Raw genomic sequence first — 9,703 nt, 5'->3', positions numbered from 1 at the left:
ATTTCCATTTAGAGATAAATCAATAATTGATTGAAAAATACTACGGAAAAAAATACTTCTCAGTTTCTAATGTCAACGTTGTCCATTGTTCGATGAAAATAATGAATGAGCATTACACGTTTAGTCATTCACGCGATCTATAAGATATGACACTAAACATCAAGGCAGTTTCAGTAGTCATTTATATTAAGTTATTTCCTTGAATTTAATTGTGTACAATAATTAAAAACTCCATTATGAACTGTTCAGAAATATTTGGTAGCGCAATCTGTTTTTATATATTTTTTTTAATGTTTATATTTTTACTTATCACAAAATGGCAATAAACTTAATTTCGGAAGTAGGGATGGGTTTTAAAAACAATTTTCAATACTACTATTGTCATAACACTTTTAAACAATTGTCATAAACTACTAGGTATACGCACAATCCCCCTCTGTCTCCCCACTCCCTCGAATATGAACCACCAAAATTTGATAGACTTAATTCCTCAATAAACAAACTGACCTGAAACCATTCGAAAATCTTCCGTAAAAAACACGAAAGTATTTAAGCTTCAAACAGGGTCAACAAAGTTATGATACTTAACCACAGAAACACACACACGCTAACATGAAAACATGAAGTAAAAACCTTAATTTTTTTTTATATTTATCGAAGTTTTAGGGTCCCGTGAGTACAAAAATGTAAAAATCTTGGGGGTTAATTTTTTAACGATCTCCATACTTTCCCTCCATTGTTTATAACAGCTTAGAACGTAAAACTAAAAGAAGTAACTGTCTTTTAAAATTACAGCATAGAAGGAGGATTATTATGTCTAAATATTCACGCTCGCGCGTGGCTTATTTGTAGACTTTCAACTGTTAGAAACGTCACTTGCACAAATACAAAATGATATTCTTATATAATAATTTAAAAAATGTCAATTTATAAATAACTATTTTTGTATCACAGAAAGATATTTATTTCCAGAAATTAACAAATTACATTACTTTCCAAATAAATTAAATATTAATACTCACCTTTAACATTGCTTTTGATAGTAGCCAGGCTGCCAGAATAAATACAACATTAAACAGTAAAGAAACGATAATAATGATTATTTTAATATTAGAATTCATGTGTCCAAAAATAGCGCCGTAACTAAAAAAGCAATTGAGATATAGTAAACAAGTATAAACTAATGGAACCAGCCAGTAAAATGTTTCGCTGAACATTTGGTAAACTTCCCATAATTCTGTGTGTTTGTTCATAATGATTTGTAACCAGTTTGCCAACATGCCCATTGTAACCTTTGTCTTTCTTAATTCTTCGGATAAATTTTCCAACCTCTTCGACCAAACAAATATACATAAGCCGAATATAGTAGAAGACATAGAATTTGTCCTACTGCATATATATAATATATTGCTCCATTAACAGAACATGTAACTGCTTCAAAATCGCTTCCATTCAGTTTTTTTATTGACGAATACATCGAAAAAGAAGCCATTAAAGACATTACCAACGAAACGAAAAAGGCCAGACTTATATATGCAACTAATGTCATTTCTATACGGTTTGCAATTTTGTATTCTTCTTCGTAACTATATTTCGAGTAATGCAAATTCAACTTTCTTCTTTTTAAGATGCTAAATTGTAGAGAAATATATGTAGAAAAAAATACAAGAATTATCGAAGCTAGGGTCTCATTCTCTTTATACATCTTCATCACTCGAAAGCAATAATAATCTGGCATTAACACATGTAATATGAATTTGACAGTATTCAACCAAAGATATGTTTCAACAAAATTCGCATAAAATTTGAAATAAATTGAGGAAGAACGTTTTCTTTTTCTCTTGTTCTCTCTCTTTACGCATTGGCAAGTATCGAGTAAATCTATTCCGTATGCTTTTACTGTAGAGAAGATAGGACCATATAAGTATAATGGACAATGCTTCATGTTTTTCCTCGAAAACGTTAGTGAAATATGAAAAATATTTATAATTCTTATTAATTTTTGAATGTTTTTAATATTAAATTTACGTATGTTGTCTTTCGGATATTATTGTAAGAGCAACTACATCACTTGATATCAGACAGCTATAATAGATTATGCGTAATTTACCATTTACATATATGTGTAAATATTGTACACGTGCGATTGATTGAGCAATTATTAAAGGAGCTTTTGTTTATTGAGCTAATTGTAAAGCAGCTTTCCTTTTATAAATTCCAAATTTTTGTCAGAATCATTATTCGTGTTAGATAACAAGCCATTACATGATATGAATTATTCAGAAAAATCATTATTCTTTATTAATTTTCAATAATAAAGTATAGAAGCTAAAAATATTCCTAATAACACTGACAGAATTCAGTGTACAAACAGCGAAATTACCTTTTAGTAAAAGCCTTTATTTATTACCTCAAGCGTTTTAAGAAGACAAACAAAATTCCTTTTATGTGCAAAAGTTCAACACGAAATTTATTAATTTATTAATATTTATACTTTGGTTTCTGAGATTTATTGCGTATAATTGCGAAAATAACTTAACTCTATAATTCTTAATAACTTGAAGCTTGTATAAGTAGATATGTACTGTACCTACAATGGAAATAGACAGTTATGGATTACCTAATAAGAGCATAAGACACGCGCCTTCGCCATCTCTGTCTCCAGGACCCTAAAAAATTATATAGCAATAAGATAATATGCCTGAAAAATTTAGTAAACGTTTAAAAATTGTATATTATAAACAGAAATTATAGTTATTATATAAAGATTTTATTGTTTTTTTAATGCGATAAACCTCTTTTACATAAAGACCCTGATTACAAAATTGCGTCTAGGGCCTCAAAAAACATAATCCAAGTTTGGTTTAAATGTATATTTATGATCTACACTTGATCTATTACAGTCGACCCCTATAACACTGTTTATAATTCCGTTTTATATGAATTTTATGTTGTACGAGTCACTTAGATTTTACAAAGACTTGAACCGGTCACAGCCCGGTAAAATCTAAGTGACTCGTACAACATGGAATTCATATAAAACGGAATTATCAACAGTGTTATAGGAGGGTTCGACTGTACAGTACATATTAAATCTATAAAAACATATCTGAGATATAAAAAGCAAATTGCATTTCTCACAATTTAGACAACAGTCAAATTTTTTCTTAATTAAGCAGTGGTCACGCCTAGCGATTTCCAGTCGCGCAGGCGATTGTTACTGTAACAAGCGCGAGTGTAATCGTGATCACATTGTTCGTTGGAGTTGCAACTCGAAAACACCTGACCCTATAATAAACCAATAAACTACAATAGATTATTTTTGACTACTTTTGTGAGTTTACCGACAGTTTACGTTCTACTTCAGAGTATTTACGGATTTTTAGCTACTTTTCGTATTAAAATGTCAAGCAGTTCTTTTTCTGCAATAAATAAAAGAATAAAGGCGATTATATTGTTAGTGCGGGAGAGAATACACGAAGAGAAAAATAAGAGAAAACGTTAATGAAATTTGGCGGAATGAAAATCAACCGAATAAAGCAGGAATGTTCAACCCGCTGTTCCCTAGCCACATTGTGGCTTACTTAATATTTTTATGCGGCTCACTGCACCCTAAATTTTTTAGATATATTTCGATTCGATGTGGCTCACCAGTAACCAAACCGTTTTTATTTTAATACTGGGGGTTCGATCGTAGGCTCGCGCCGAACCCCCCGTATTAAACATTTAATTAGTTTCTGAATGCATGTATAAGATTTTGTAAACGCTAAAAATCTTCCTTTAAAATAATACTTTCAATTTTCGTAACATGGGAAGCATTATAATCTCTATCGGATTTCGCTGAACTTATCAAAGCAGAATTACTTATAAGTGTCAATTGTAAGCGGCTGGATGGCAGCCTACCGCTCTGGGGGACCCGGGTTCGATTCCGAACAGGTCGAAAAATTCCCAGGAATTTTTCGGGGAGTGGTTCGTTCGGATATGTCGGGCCCCGTCCCTTACCACCCGGCAGCCCCATTGTGGGCCTGGAAGAACCCATAATGGGCTTGCAAAAGGAGGCCCTCTTAGTGCCCACAGGGCGGAAAGAGTTTTAAAAAAAGCGTCAATTGTAAAAGCAGTTGCGTACGATTGTTGAANGTTACTGCAGACACATTTCTGGAATGCAGTGATTCGACACAACAACTGTATTGTCTGAAAGTCTCCATGATCGCATAATTCGAACAGCGAGACGAAAATTTGTCACAACTATACCTAAAAAATACGTTACGCAGAGTTGTAAAAACGTTGCTCTAATGCCTAAGAAAAAAAAATTAATCGAAAATGAAGACAAACACCACAGATTTATTATTGATTTTTCAACAGTCGTACGTGCACGACATTCCTACTTATATAAATGGTAAATTACGTATAATCGGAAATAGCTGGCTCATACAAAATAATACGATCTCTATTACAATAATATCTGAAAGACAAAAGTTATCATAAACGAAGACAATATTAGAAATTTCTAAAGTTAATAGAATGTAAGCAGATTTTTTTACATTTTACTAACATTTTCGGAAAAAAAAATGAAGCGTTGTCCATTATACTTATATGGTCCTATCTTCTCTACTCTAAAAGCATACGGAATAGATATTCTCGATACTTCCCAATGCGTGAAGTATGAAAACAAAAGAAAAAGAAAACTTTTTTCGTCAAATTATTTTAAAGTTTATGCGAATTTTCTTGAAGCATATCTTTGGTTAAATGCATTCAAATTCATGTTACAAATCTTCATGCCAGATTATTATTTCCTTCGAGTGATGAAGATGTATAAAGAGAATGCCACCCTAGCTTCGATGATTCTTCTATTCTTTTCTACATATATTTCTCTACAATTTAGTATCTTAAAAAGAAGAAAGTTGAATTTGCATTACTCGAAATATGGTTACGAAGAAGAATACAAAATTGCAAACCGTATAGAAATGAGTTTNCAATTGAAGTGTATTTAAGCTTACCTTGAATTTGAATTCTGCTTGTACATCAGCGGGGAATATTTTACCAACTGAACTGAAATCGTCGTGTATCTGAAATGTTAAGAAAATTTATAAATAGTAAAGACATTTTTCGTGCTAATAAATTAACACGTGAACCCTTTTACTCTGTTTTCAAATAATTTACTTTCATTTCCATTTAGAGATAAATCAATAATTGATTGAAAAATACTACGGAAAAAAATACTTCTCAGTTTCTAATGTCAACGTTGTCCATTGTTCGATGAAAATAATGAATGAGCATTACACGTTTAGTCATTCACGCGATCTATAAGATATGACACTAAACATCAAGGCAGTTTCAGTAGTCATTTATATTAAGTTATTTCCTTGAATTTAATTGTGTACAATAATTAAAAACTCCATTATGAACTGTTCAGAAATATTTGGTAGCGCAATCTGTTTTTATATATTTTTTTTAATGTTTATATTTTTACTTATCACAAAATGGCAATAAACTTAATTTCGGAAGTAGGGATGGGTTTTAAAAACAATTTTCAATACTACTATTGTCATAACACTTTTAAACAATTGTCATAAACTACTAGGTATACGCACAATCCCCCTCTGTCTCCCCACTCCCTCGAATATGAACCACCAAAATTTGATAGACTTAATTCCTCAATAAACAAACTGACCTGAAACCATTCGAAAATCTTCCGTAAAAAACACGAAAGTATTTAAGCTTCAAACAGGGTCAACAAAGTTATGATACTTAACCACAGAAACACACACACGCTAACATGAAAACATGAAGTAAAAACCTTAATTTTTTTTTATATTTATCGAAGTTTTAGGGTCCCGTGAGTACAAAAATGTAAAAATCTTGGGGGTTAATTTTTTAACGATCTCCATACTTTCCCTCCATTGTTTATAACAGCTTAGAACGTAAAACTAAAAGAAGTAACTGTCTTTTAAAATTACAGCATAGAAGGAGGATTATTATGTCTAAATATTCACGCTCGCGCGTGGCTTATTTGTAGACTTTCAACTGTTAGAAACGTCACTTGCACAAATACAAAATGATATTCTTATATAATAATTTAAAAAATGTCAATTTATAAATAACTATTTTTGTATCACAGAAAGATATTTATTTCCAGAAATTAACAAATTACATTACTTTCCAAATAAATTAAATATTAATACTCACCTTTAACATTGCTTTTGATAGTAGCCAGGCTGCCAGAATAAATACAACATTAAACAGTAAAGAAACGATAATAATGATTATTTTAATATTAGAATTCATGTGTCCAAAAATAGCGCCGTAACTAAAAAAGCAATTGAGATATAGTAAACAAGTATAAACTAATGGAACCAGCCAGTAAAATGTTTCGCTGAACATTTGGTAAACTTCCCATAATTCTGTGTGTTTGTTCATAATGATTTGTAACCAGTTTGCCAACATGCCCATTGTAACCTTTGTCTTTCTTAATTCTTCGGATAAATTTTCCAACCTCTTCGACCAAACAAATATACATAAGCCGAATATAGTAGAAGACATAGAATTTGTCCTACTGCATATATATAATATATTGCTCCATTAACAGAACATGTAACTGCTTCAAAATCGCTTCCATTCAGTTTTTTTATTGACGAATACATCGAAAAAGAAGCCATTAAAGACATTACCAACGAAACGAAAAAGGCCAGACTTATATATGCAACTAATGTCATTTCTATACGGTTTGCAATTTTGTATTCTTCTTCGTAACTATATTTCGAGTAATGCAAATTCAACTTTCTTCTTTTTAAGATGCTAAATTGTAGAGAAATATATGTAGAAAAAAATACAAGAATTATCGAAGCTAGGGTCTCATTCTCTTTATACATCTTCATCACTCGAAAGCAATAATAATCTGGCATTAACACATGTAATATGAATTTGACAGTATTCAACCAAAGATATGTTTCAACAAAATTCGCATAAAATTTGAAATAAATTGAGGAAGAACGTTTTCTTTTTCTCTTGTTCTCTCTCTTTACGCATTGGCAAGTATCGAGTAAATCTATTCCGTATGCTTTTACTGTAGAGAAGATAGGACCATATAAGTATAATGGACAATGCTTCATGTTTTTCCTCGAAAACGTTAGTGAAATATGAAAAATATTTATAATTCTTATTAATTTTTGAATGTTTTTAATATTAAATTTACGTATGTTGTCTTTCGGATATTATTGTAAGAGCAACTACATCACTTGATATCAGACAGCTATAATAGATTATGCGTAATTTACCATTTACATATATGTGTAAATATTGTACACGTGCGATTGATTGAGCAATTATTAAAGGAGCTTTTGTTTATTGAGCTAATTGTAAAGCAGCTTTCCTTTTATAAATTCCAAATTTTTGTCAGAATCATTATTCGTGTTAGATAACAAGCCATTACATGATATGAATTATTCAGAAAAATCATTATTCTTTATTAATTTTCAATAATAAAGTATAGAAGCTAAAAATATTCCTAATAACACTGACAGAATTCAGTGTACAAACAGCGAAATTACCTTTTAGTAAAAGCCTTTATTTATTACCTCAAGCGTTTTAAGAAGACAAACAAAATTCCTTTTATGTGCAAAAGTTCAACACGAAATTTATTAATTTATTAATATTTATACTTTGGTTTCTGAGATTTATTGCGTATAATTGCGAAAATAACTTAACTCTATAATTCTTAATAACTTGAAGCTTGTATAAGTAGATATGTACTGTACCTACAATGGAAATAGACAGTTATGGATTACCTAATAAGAGCATAAGACACGCGCCTTCGCCATCTCTGTCTCCAGGACCCTAAAAAATTATATAGCAATAAGATAATATGCCTGAAAAATTTAGTAAACGTTTAAAAATTGTATATTATAAACAGAAATTATAGTTATTATATAAAGATTTTATTGTTTTTTTAATGCGATAAACCTCTTTTACATAAAGACCCTGATTACAAAATTGCGTCTAGGGCCTCAAAAAACATAATCCAAGTTTGGTTTAAATGTATATTTATGATCTACACTTGATCTATTAGAGTCGACCCCTATAACACTGTTTATAATTCCGTTTTATATGAATTTTATGTTGTACGAGTCACTTAGATTTTACAAAGACTTGAACCGGTCACAGCCCGGTAAAATCTAAGTGACTCGTACAACATGGAATTCATATAAAACGGAATTATCAACAGTGTTATAGGAGGGTTCGACTGTACAGTACATATTAAATCTATAAAAACATATCTGAGATATAAAAAGCAAATTGCATTTCTGACAATTTAGACAACAGTCAAATTTTTTCTTAATTAAGCAGTGGTCACGCCTAGCGATTTCCAGTCGCGCAGGCGATTGTTACTGTAACAAGCGCGAGTGTAATCGTGATCACATTGTTCGTTGGAGTTGCAACTCGAAAACACCTGACCCTATAATAAACCAATAAACTACAATAGATTATTTTTGACTACTTTTGTGAGTTTACCGACAGTTTACGTTCTACTTCAGAGTATTTACGGATTTTTAGCTACTTTTCGTATTAAAATGTCAAGCAGTTCTTTTTCTGCAATAAATAAAAGAATAAAGGCGATTATATTGTTAGTGCGGGAGAGAATACACGAAGAGAAAAATAAGAGAAAACGTTAATGAAATTTGGCGGAATGAAAATCAACCGAATAAAGCAGGAATGTTCAACCCGCTGTTCCCTAGCCACATTGTGGCTTACTTAATATTTTTATGCGGCTCACTGCACCCTAAATTTTTTAGATATATTTCGATTCGATGTGGCTCACCAGTAACCAAACCGTTTTTATTTTAATACTGGGGGTTCGATCGTAGGCTCGCGCCGTATTAAACATTTAATTAGTTTCTGAATGCATGTATAAGATTTTGTAAACGCTAAAAATCTTCCTTTAAAATAATACTTTCAATTTTCGTAACATGGGAAGCATTATAATCTCTATCGGATTTCGCTGAACTTATCAAAGCAGAATTACTTATAAGTGTCAATTGTAAGCGGCTGGATGGCAGCCTACCGCTCTGGGGGACCCGGGTTCGATTCCGAACAGGTCGAAAAATTCCCAGGAATTTTTCGGGGAGTGGTTCGTTCGGATATGTCGGGCCCCGTCCCTTACCACCCGGCAGCCCCATTGTGGGCCTGGAAGAACCCATAATGGGCTTGCAAAAGGAGGCCCTCTTAGTGCCCACAGGGCGGAAAGAGTTTTAAAAAAAGCGTCAATTGTAAAAGCAGTCGCGTACGATTGTTGAAAAGGTACGGAATGATGTATAACTATTGAAATGTGCGAAGAATGAAAAAAAAAATATATATATATATATATATATATATATACTGTATAAGTTCAGACGTAATGAATAAAGAATATGTATCTGTAAATATGACGTTATAATGAATTAATGATAATAATTACCGGTACATAAATTATGTAGCGTTAAAGTAGCCTATTGTTACCTAAATATATCCAAAATAAATCATAATTTTTTATTATTAATAAAATTAATTTTGTATTATTAATCATCCATTTTTTATTTGTCGATTTGTTCCACATACAAAATTTATCCTACATTATGCATTGTCCTACATAAAAAATAAATTCTAGAAAATGGAATCCGGACTCTTTAGAACATATATATAACTTTTAACCATTTCTACATTTTATAAC

The sequence above is a fragment of the Centruroides sculpturatus genome, unplaced genomic scaffold (assembly GCF_000671375.1).
Source record: "Centruroides sculpturatus isolate CEXI.00-Female unplaced genomic scaffold, Cexi_2.0 scaffold622, whole genome shotgun sequence".
Taxonomy (NCBI): domain Eukaryota; kingdom Metazoa; phylum Arthropoda; class Arachnida; order Scorpiones; family Buthidae; genus Centruroides; species Centruroides sculpturatus.
This window is presented reverse-complemented; position numbering follows the sequence as displayed.